General features: G+C 42.3%; 1 protein-coding gene across 21 annotated transcripts in view; it reads left to right on the top strand.

Annotated features, from left to right (window-relative positions):
• The first annotated feature begins 2,538 nt into the window (after window positions 1-2,538).
• N4BP2 (NEDD4 binding protein 2) overlaps window positions 2,539-9,853 on the top strand; it is a 154,209-nt gene continuing 146,894 nt past the window's right edge. For 17 of the 21 annotated variants that reach the window (XM_042936559.1, XM_042936543.1, XM_042936563.1 and 14 more), the window contains exon 1: window positions 2,544-2,641. The gene's annotated coding sequence lies outside the window, so the exon portion shown is untranslated. Of the gene's footprint in view, window positions 2,642-2,867; window positions 3,179-9,853 lie in introns of those variants that run through there. The other 4 variants (XM_042936566.1, XM_042936567.1, XM_042936547.1 and 1 more) reach the window with 3 other exon arrangements.

Genomic DNA, 9,853 nt, shown 5'->3' with positions numbered 1-9,853 from the left:
AGTCTTTCATATGAAGAAACAACAGGGTTCATCTTATTTAAAGTGTTAGGTTGTAGGCATTTTATCATTCTTCAGGTTCATCTGACAGTTCAGAGAATTAAATATTTTAACATAATTAATTTTAATGTACCAATTGGAAGATTACAGAGAGCAGAATGTGATCAGGAATAGCACTTTGGTATTTAAGGTATATCAAGATACTTATCATTCAAAGATTCTTAAATTTCTTCTTTGAAATTGAAAGGTATATGATCTTGAATGAGAATGAGCATGATAAACAATCTATTTATCCAAAGTTTTATCCAATGCTGATGTCTCATCCTTTGAAAGATGTGTTGTTCTTTTCCTATTGGTTTAGAATTTAAACCAATAAGGAAGGAGAAAAATTTTATAACTATTCACAAAGGAAGGCTGGCTTTGTGAGTGTTGAGTAAAGATTGTTCTGTTCTTTGAGTCTGATTTTCAGAACTTTGTAATATCAATGCTTTCCTTTTACTGGAGTAGTAAGCATTTGTTTCTAAAAAATTCAGGCTGGCCGATGTCTTGGCTTGAAAAATATTTTCCAATGTTAAGAACACTTTCTTATTGTTCAGACAAGATGCGATGAATCTTTAACAATGTTCAAAGGAAAATCAAAAATTTAAATGTCTGCTTTTATTATCGTGGTGACATATATCATACGAACAAAATTGATATTAATTTGCTAGATTTGTTTGAAGTTGATAATTACTAGGGTTCTTTCATTTCTAAAGTGGCATATATCACTGTTATTAGTCTTTTTTAATGGCTGTTCAGAGGCAGAGTTAATGTTAGGTTCTCAGCAACAGCTGTTTATAGCTTGAGATTCTATGTACTTGATTAAAATGTTTGCTGTTTTGAAATTTAATAAAAGCATTAATAAAGATTTTTGTTGTAATTTTCTTAACACTGGGACTCAAGGATCTCTAATACAAAAAAACATACAAAAGGAAAAATCCTTTTTTTTCCTTTGTATTTTTGTGTGTAGTTGGCTTCATTAGAAAATTTACCATCCGAGGTCTCTGCTCAAATATTTGAGTCTAAAAAAAACCCATTAGAATGTTCCCATTGAGTGTGAGTATTTAGACTCAGATGAAGATAAAAATCCACTTGAACTGTTCCCAAATTTCCACTCAGTTTAAAGCAATTACTACAACATTGACAGTCTCTTCGATGCAAAGGAATACTTTGTCACGAGGCTATTTTGTTTCCCTATGAAAAATAATGAAGGTGGAATAAAAAGTAACTGCAAAGGGAGTCGAACAGAGGGAAAACACATGGATAAGCAAAACCACCACCAGAAAGCAAGGGTAAAAAAAAAATCGTGTACCTTAAAACATTGAACATTACACGTCAGAACACAGAAGAAACAAACCAAAGAAAGCAGAGTTTACGGGGGAAAATGGAGCAGGCGTAGGAGACGAGCAGTGATCGAAAAAGGAAAGAAAGCCTCTTGCTTTTTCTCGGCACCTGAAAACTGAAGCTCTAACTGGAGGGCAAAGGTCAGGGCCCACAGTTCTGCATCGCAAACAAGCCCACGTTTTGGTGCTTCCGCCAGCGCGTTCAGACAGACGTCGGGCAGAGCAGGTTGGGGGCCGGCAGTCTCCGTCCGGGCGGAGGCCGCCGTCGACTTCTTTGTCTCCCGGCTGCGAGGGGGCCGGTGGGCCCTGAAACCTTCGCGGGCAGCGCCGCGCGCGCATGGGTGGCGTTCACGCGCCCGTCGCCCTACACGCCCCGAGTCAACAGCCCAGTTAGGGAACGCCGAGGCGGTCTGGCTCGCCGCGCGGTCCCTCCCAACTTGCCGCTGGGACCCGCGCCTTGACTGGCCCGCCCCGGCTCTCGTTTCCTCCCCCGCCTCGACCAGCGAGTACGACCTTGTTTCTGTTTTGCCTTTTAGGTTGGGAGAGTGAAGAGGGCGAGAGACAGCTGTGGTTTACCGCGCCCTTTTACTTCGGCAAAGGGGCCCCTTATTGATACGTTCACGGGCTCAAAACAGCTCCCGCCTTCCCCGAAAACCCGCCACACTGAAAAGGGCTTTCTCCTCCATGTGACCACTACGACCAGGGAAAGGGGGGGGAAACAGGATTTCGGGCGAGCTTTTTGGTAGTGGGGATGGCGGTGGAGAGACGGGTCCGATGCGGCAGAACCGGCCAGGCCGGGACTCACTCTAGGAGTGTGAGAGGCGGGAGCGCCCGCGGGCCGGGTCCCCGGAGCCGGCCCCGCGGGGCGGGCCGACGCGCCATGGCGGAGCTCGGGGACGAACCAGAGGTCGCGCCGGGGAGCTGGAGAGGGTGGGGGAGGCGGAGGGCGGCGAGCCACCTGAGCGACGTGGCAGCCATTCCCTATTCCCCGAGACCCCTCCTCCCCATTCGGCCGCCCACCCGCCCTCTCGCGGCTGGCTGCTGCGAGGCTGCTCTTCCCCGGCCGGACAGAGAGCGGCAGTGTCTCCCCGCCCGGCGCTCGCGGCGCGTCTCCCCCCCGCGGTCGCCGCTGCTCGCCAGCCCTGCGCCGCGCCGGAGAGCGCAGTGGCGGCGGCGGGAAAGGGCTGCGGACCCGCGGCGCCGCGTCGCGCACTCGACGACGCGGCCCCGGCCTCGACGCCCTCCACCCGCTCCCGGAGCAGGTAAAGGCGGCGGGTGGTAGGCGGGGTGGCGGGTCCGGGAGGGAAGGGACCCTGGGACCCCGAGCCGAAGCGGAGGGCCTGAGGCAGCGGCGGGCGGCGTTGCCACCGAAACCTAAATCCCCGGACGTGGTGGGCCAGCGCGGGCCACTTCCAGCCCGGCCCGCGGGCCTGGCCGCCTGGACGGAGGGGAAGTGAGGCGTCGGCGAGAGGCGGGCCCTGGCACGCCGCCCGAGGCCGGGCGAAGGCGGGGGCCGCGGCCCCTTCCTCGGCCTCTCACTCTCGGGCGGGCCTCCAGGCCCCAGACACACCCCTCTCGACCCCCCCAGGCTTCGTCGGTTCCCGCCGGGACTTGACCTCTTGCCCCTTCGAGCGCCTTCGGCGTTTCCCAGGCGGAGCGTTCTTGGAACTTTGGGCCACCCTCTAGAGCACGTAGTCTTAGCAAAGCCGTTTATTTACTCACTTCTTCATATCCAAAGACAGCCTCTCGCTCCACGCGTTCCGATTTTGGATACTGTGCAGAGACATCCCCAGTCCCTGGTATTTGTGCCCCTTTGACCCTCGTCCGCACCCCCCTCCCCCACCGCAACTTTGATCCTCACTGGGACCCTTCTTAAACCCTGCTGTCAACCGGACCCTCTCCGAGATACCCATTTGGAAATCTGTCTTTGATAAAGGGAGTCATCTGACCGGGACAGTTTATACCGTAGGCTCTTTTGGTTAAAACAGTCCTTACCCCCCCTCCCCCCGGCTCCCCCGTCCCCGAGAGCTAGAGTAATAAAGTGTAGATGCCAGATGCCAGATCACGCTTGGTGTTGGCTTTAAAGAATCTTCCTTTCGGCAACAGTCTTTAGAACTAGGATCTGATATTTGTGGCAGGGACAGGTTTGTACACATTCTCGCCATGCAGTGGTTGTAATGTCTCCATAGCACAGTTCCGACTTGAAGGCAGGATTGGCTGGTTTTTCTACTCGATATCTTTAAGCCAATCAAGAAGCGCTGCTTGCCTGGAGACTGGTTAACTCAGAAAAGGTGGGGATTGGTTGAGCGCAGGGAAGAAAATCCTGGAGATCAACCTGGTCTCTCACCGAAAACAATGACTGATTTGCAGCCGCCTCTTTTTTCTCACTTAAAAAAAAAAATGTCTTTTCATTCTAATATCAGTCTTTTGTTCCGTTTTTATTATTTCTGTGGTTTTTCTCTCAAACACCCAGCTGTTTTGTAACTTGTTTTAACCATCATTCAGTTTTCAATGAAAGAACCCTTGCACGCTTTAAGAAATGTAAACGTCATGCGTTTTGTGTTTTGATAATCGCGTGGTTCAGTTTTCTAACATTGCTCATTTTTAAAGGTCAGAAATTAAATCAACAATTTTTTAGTTCCTAAGCTAGATAGAGCCTTTATTAATTTAAGCGACTGTGCCTGGATGGGGGGGTTGCGGTGCTGGAAATGGTGGGAAGAATAGGAAAGAAATGGCTGCTTTTGTACAAGGAGGCTACAGTTTAGTTCATGAAAAAGACTAATGAACAATTAAAAAAACAACAACAACAACAACCCAGTTCAAAATCCCAGTGCAGAAACCCAGCATACAGTACTGAGGAATGTCAGTTTGTGTACCTGTTGACTTTAATAACTTTGAAGGGAAGAGTAAAGAGGACCACGTATTGGACTGCATACAAAAAGTACGCTTAAGTTATTACAAGAGTATTTTTTCTTTATTGAAGGAGGCATAGTATCGTGTACACAGTAGAGAGTAAATAAATATCAGCGTAGGTGCATATTTTTTAACAGTATCTGAGGATTTTCCTTCTTTTAAAATCTCCTTTTCCATAAGAGACTCTTAAAAACTGAGAACAAACAGGGTTGATGGGGGCTGGGAGGGAGAGGAGGGTGGGTTAGGGGTATTGAGGAGGGCACCTTTTGGGATGAGCACTGGGTGTTGTATGGAAACCAATTTGACAATAAATTTCATATATTGAAAAAAATAATTACTGATAAAAAAAATCTCCTTTTCTGTCTTCACGATTATCCATGGTTTTGCATGTCTTTTAATATGCAAAGCAGTAACCATGTATTAGTCAATGTGAATTTTAGAAAACGGCTGTCATCTTTGCCTTCCTTCCCTTCAGCTTTTTATATGCAGACTCATGGTGTAAGTCTTGTGAAGAATAAGGCAGGCCAAATATTGAATCTTAACAGATCTCTATTAAATGCCTTTAGAAGCAGTTTTATTAAGAATTAAAGAAGAGATTGAACATTTTAATGTTTGTTTATTTTTGAGAGACAGAGCACGAGTGGGGAAGGGGCAGAGACAGAGAGGGAGACGTAGAATCCGAAACAGGCTCCAGGCTCTCAGCTGCCAGCACAGAGACCGACTCGGGGGTCGAACTCATGAACCAAACCATGAGATCATGACCTGAGCTGCAGTCGGACGCTCAACCGACTGAGCCACCCAGGTGCCCCAAGAGAGTGAGCATTTAAAAAAATATTTACCATGCCTACCATTGAATTAGCCGAAAGTCATTATCAGCCTTATCACCTTCATCCTCATAGTAATAAAAATGGCTACCACATATCCAAGAGTGTATATGTATATGCCCGGCACTGTTTTAAGCACTTTACGTATGCTACTATGTTTAATTCTCACAGTTGTATGAGATTTGCACTGTTATTCATACTGTTTCACAAATGAGTAAACAGAAAACATGAGAAATGTGAAGAATGTTGTCCAACATTACCCAATTGGTATTTGGTAGAGCCAGGATTCAGGCAAACCTGAATCTTTGTGACCTGAAACTTTACTCTTAACATATTCTTTTTGTGGCCCTCTGAAACAAAACCTTTGATATCAAGTAAATCATGACATTTCCAAATATCTATCATTCATCCCATCAGTTATAAGATGGGATGTTTTATGTACCTCTATGAAATTAAAACAAAAAACAGCTCCAGGTAGCGGTGATGTATCATTGATTTTAGGATGTATCGTTACTGCAGAAATGTAAAAATATGTCTTAAAATTGTTGAAATAAGATATATTGGTTTGTCACATAAACATTTTTTCCCTTTACATTATAGTGAGTAGTTCACTTTGCTTTTAAAATATAGACAGATGATAACATTACTCTGAATTTTGGTTTTAACTACCCTCCTACCCACTGTACTATAGTTTTAAAATATGTCTAGATTGGGCAGGCTGTTGGAAGAATCTAAGCCTTGTCTTCCAGAAATTATTTCATTGGTACATCTGGATTCAGGTTAATGAATTTGTGCTATCCAAATTCACATAACTTCAAGAATTTAAAAAAAACAAACAAACACCACCAACATTTCATTAATTTCCGTGGGGGAAGAAAGTGGCTAGGCCAGCTAGGTTTTTATGACCATCAGTGGAATTACTGGCTGGAAGAACCCATATGTTGCACTTGGCTGAGCACTGGTTCTGGGTGTACCAGTTTCACTAAACCTCATTAGACTGATGGTGGACACTTTTTCTAAACATGGATTGTTCATGTCCTTTGATTACCTAATAGGTCTATTTCTCTTAAAATTTTGAGAATGGTCCAAATATATGGTTTTTAGTGTTTTTTTTTCTTTTTTTTAATTTACATCCAAATTAGTTAGCATATAGTGCAACAGTGATTTCAGGAGTAGATTCCTTAATGCCCCTTACCCATTTAGCTCATCCCCCCTCCCACAATCCTTCCAGTAACCCTCTGTTTTCTGTCCATATTTATGAGTCTCTTCTGTTTTGTCCCCCTCCCTGTTTTTATATTATTTTTGCTTCCCTTCCCTTATGTTCATCTGTTCTGTTTCTTAAAGGTCTCATATGAGTGAAGTCATACGATATTTGTCTTTCTCCAACTGACTAATTTTGCTTAGCATAATACCCTCTAGTTCCATCCACGTAGTTACAAGTGGCAAGATTTCATTCTTTTTGATTGCTGAGTAATACTCCATTGTATATATATACCACATCTTCTTTATAGTGTTTTTTCTTAAAAATCTTTTTCTTGCTGTTTCTGGTTACTTTTATTTGTCTGAGGTTTAAAATGTTCATCCATGAATCCGTTGTTCTTTTCCTTTGTCATTGCTTCATATTTCCAAATTAAGAAATTTCATTGTTCTACGGATGTGATAATCAGTTTTTTCTAATATTTTTTTAAGTTTATTTTATTAAATAATCTCTGTGCCCAATGTGGGGCTCAAAATCATGACCTTGAGATGAAGAGTGAGAGATCTGACTGAGCCAGCCAGGTGCCCATCTAATATTTCTAAAATTAACTTTGTAATCAGAATTTAGGATAAATTCTAAGCATAAATTCATAATTCTAAGGTGATACCACCTTAATTGTTTCAGGAATTACTATTAAATCTTTTTATCACTATTTAAAACTTTAATCTTGTTTTGGAAAGCCTATCTTGTCTCCCCCCCCCCCCCCCCCCCCCCCCCCCCCCGCCTTTTTTTAAGGTGGTCATCCTGTCAGGTGTGAGGTGATATCTCATGGTTTTGATTAACATTTCCTTGATGATTAGTGATGTTGAACATCTTCGCATGTGCTTGTAGGCCATTTGTATATCAATCATCAGTGGAGAAATATCTATTCAAGTCCTTTCCCCATTTTAAAATTTGAGATTTTTTTTGTTTGTTATTGACTTGTAGGAATTACTTGTACATTTTGGATATTAATACCTTATCAGATACATGGTTTGCAAATACTTTCTCCTGTTTTGTAGATTTGCCTTTTCACTCTGTGGATTGTTTCCTTTGCTGTGCAGAAGTTTTTAAGTTTGATGTAGTCCCATTTGTGTATTTTTGCTTTTGTCTCCTGTGCTTTTGGTGCCATATCCAAGAAGTCATTGCCAGTCTAAGGTCATGAAGTTTTCTCCTGTGTTTTTTCCTAAGAGTTTTATGGTTTCATGTTTAGGTCTTCAACTCCTTTTGAATTAATTTTTGTATATGGTGTCAGGTAAGGGTCCAAGTTCATTCTTTTGCTTGTGGATATCCAGTTTTCCAAGTACCATTTGTTGAAAAGACTATCCCCTCTTGTGTAGCCTTGGCATCCTTGTCAAAGATAACTTGACCATGTATGTGAAGATTTATTTCTGGGCTCTATATTCTGTTCCAACTGTTCTTAGGTTTCTCTCTCTCTCTCTCTCTCTCTCTCTTTTTTAATATGTTGAGAGAGAGAGAGAGAGAGTGCGAGCAGGAGAGGGACACACAGAATCTGAAACAGGCTCCAGGCTCTGAGCTGTCAGTACAGAGCCCGACACAGGGCTTGAACCCACAAGCCATGAGATCATGACTTGAGCTGAAGTCTGATGCTCAACCTACTGAGCCACCCAGGTGCCCCTGTTCTTAGGTCTCTTTATGCTGGTACCATACTGTTTTGATTACTGTAGCTTTGTTAATATGTTTTGAAATCAGGAAGTGTGAAGCCTCTAGATTTGTTTTAATTTCTCAAGGTTGTTTGGCTATTCGGAGTCCTTTTCTTCACTGAAAAAAATACATATATACAGTAAAACTTTGGTTCATGAGCATAATTAGTTCCAGAAACATGCTTGTAATCCAAAGCACTTGTATATCAAAGTGGATTTCCCCATAAGAAATAATGAGAAGTCAGATAATTCATTCCACAACCCCAAAATGTTCATATAAAAATGATTACAATACTGTAACATAGTACAAAATAATAAAGAAAATATATAAAGAAAAAGAAACAACCTAAGGTAAAAGCACTTACCTTTAAAAACCTTTGTGGCTGGTATGAGGGAGACAAGAGTGAGGAAGGTTATTGTGTAGGACGACTTTCACTATCACTAATGGAATCACTGCAATCTATTGGCCCAGTGGAATCTTTCTCTTTTTGTGCAACTTTAACAAGGAACCTATCCAGTGACACTTGGTTTTTGTCTCCTTTGAGGATTTTGTGGAAATGTGACATTGCATTGTCATTAAACACATTCGTTGCTTGCACTTCTACATCCTTTTCTGATGGTGCTTTCCTACAAAATTTTGTACCATTTCTCACATTTACTCATCTCCCTAATCTCATTTGAAGTGAGATTTCATCTTTTTCTCTTCTATAGATGAGATGCTGATGCAGACTTCTTACAAATCTTGCCATTTTGGCTGCTTGGACACCTTGTTCGTTCTTCTTGATGATTTCCTTCTTAGCTTCCACCATAATCATCTCTTTCTTACTGCCTTTCTTTTCAACCTTTTTCTGCATGGGGGCCATTGTATATGCTCACACAATTGTTGACTACAGTATTAATAAACTCTTGTCATATATTGTATTTAATGTAACTGGCAATAAGGCAGCAGAGAAAAGGGTCTGTATCTGCAGGTACCCTGACCTAGAATGAAGCAAAGCATTTCTAAGCTTACTCTCAGCATGGAAAAGCAAAGGACTGTCCATAGGTGCTTTGAAGTGACAAAAGATACACTAGTGCCTATTGTAGGCACCTTGCAATGTTCTGAAAAATCATTGATTTCTGCCAAACACCATGGCCTGAGACCGAGCATCTGAGCTTGGGATCGCCCACAATCCTGCAGAGAGAGAGAGAGAGAAAGAGAGAGAAGAAGAGAGAGAAACCATCAGCATCATGTGTTACTCACACTGCAAGACATCGTATTGCAAGACATCACTCGTTTATCAAGTTAAAATTTATTAGAAGTGTTTGCTCATCTTGCAGAACACTAGCAGAGCAAGTTACTTGCAATCCAAGGTTTTACTGTATGTGTATGTATGTGTGTATATATATATACATGTGTGTGTGTATACATATACATACATTTATATATATGATGATGATGATGATTTTTTGTTAGAGTAGGCTCCACTCTCAATAGGGGGCTTGAATTCATGACCCTGAGATCAAGAGTCATGATCCACTGACTGAGCCAGCCAGGAGCCCCTCCTTTTCTTAAGTTTTATCCATTAGAATTTCTTCTTTCATTTTCTTCCTTTCCTTATAGCATGATTGGATTTTTCTTCTCAGAGTACATATGGATAGATAAACAGATATAATAATATTTTTTGAGTATTATACATTTATGTTACATATGTGTATATTTTGGACTTTCCTAAATTTCATTTAAGGATTTAGCTTGAAATTTGCTCTTTTAAATTATGAGAAGACATTATCTTTAGCATATATCTTCCAGAAAAAGGATATTCTCCACTATAACTATAAAACCATTATTTCTAG

This window comes from Panthera leo, chromosome B1, assembly GCF_018350215.1.
Source record: "Panthera leo isolate Ple1 chromosome B1, P.leo_Ple1_pat1.1, whole genome shotgun sequence".
NCBI classification, from domain to species: Eukaryota; Metazoa; Chordata; class Mammalia; order Carnivora; family Felidae; genus Panthera; species Panthera leo.
Note: the sequence above shows the minus strand (reverse complement) of the source record. Positions and strands in the feature narration are given on the sequence as shown.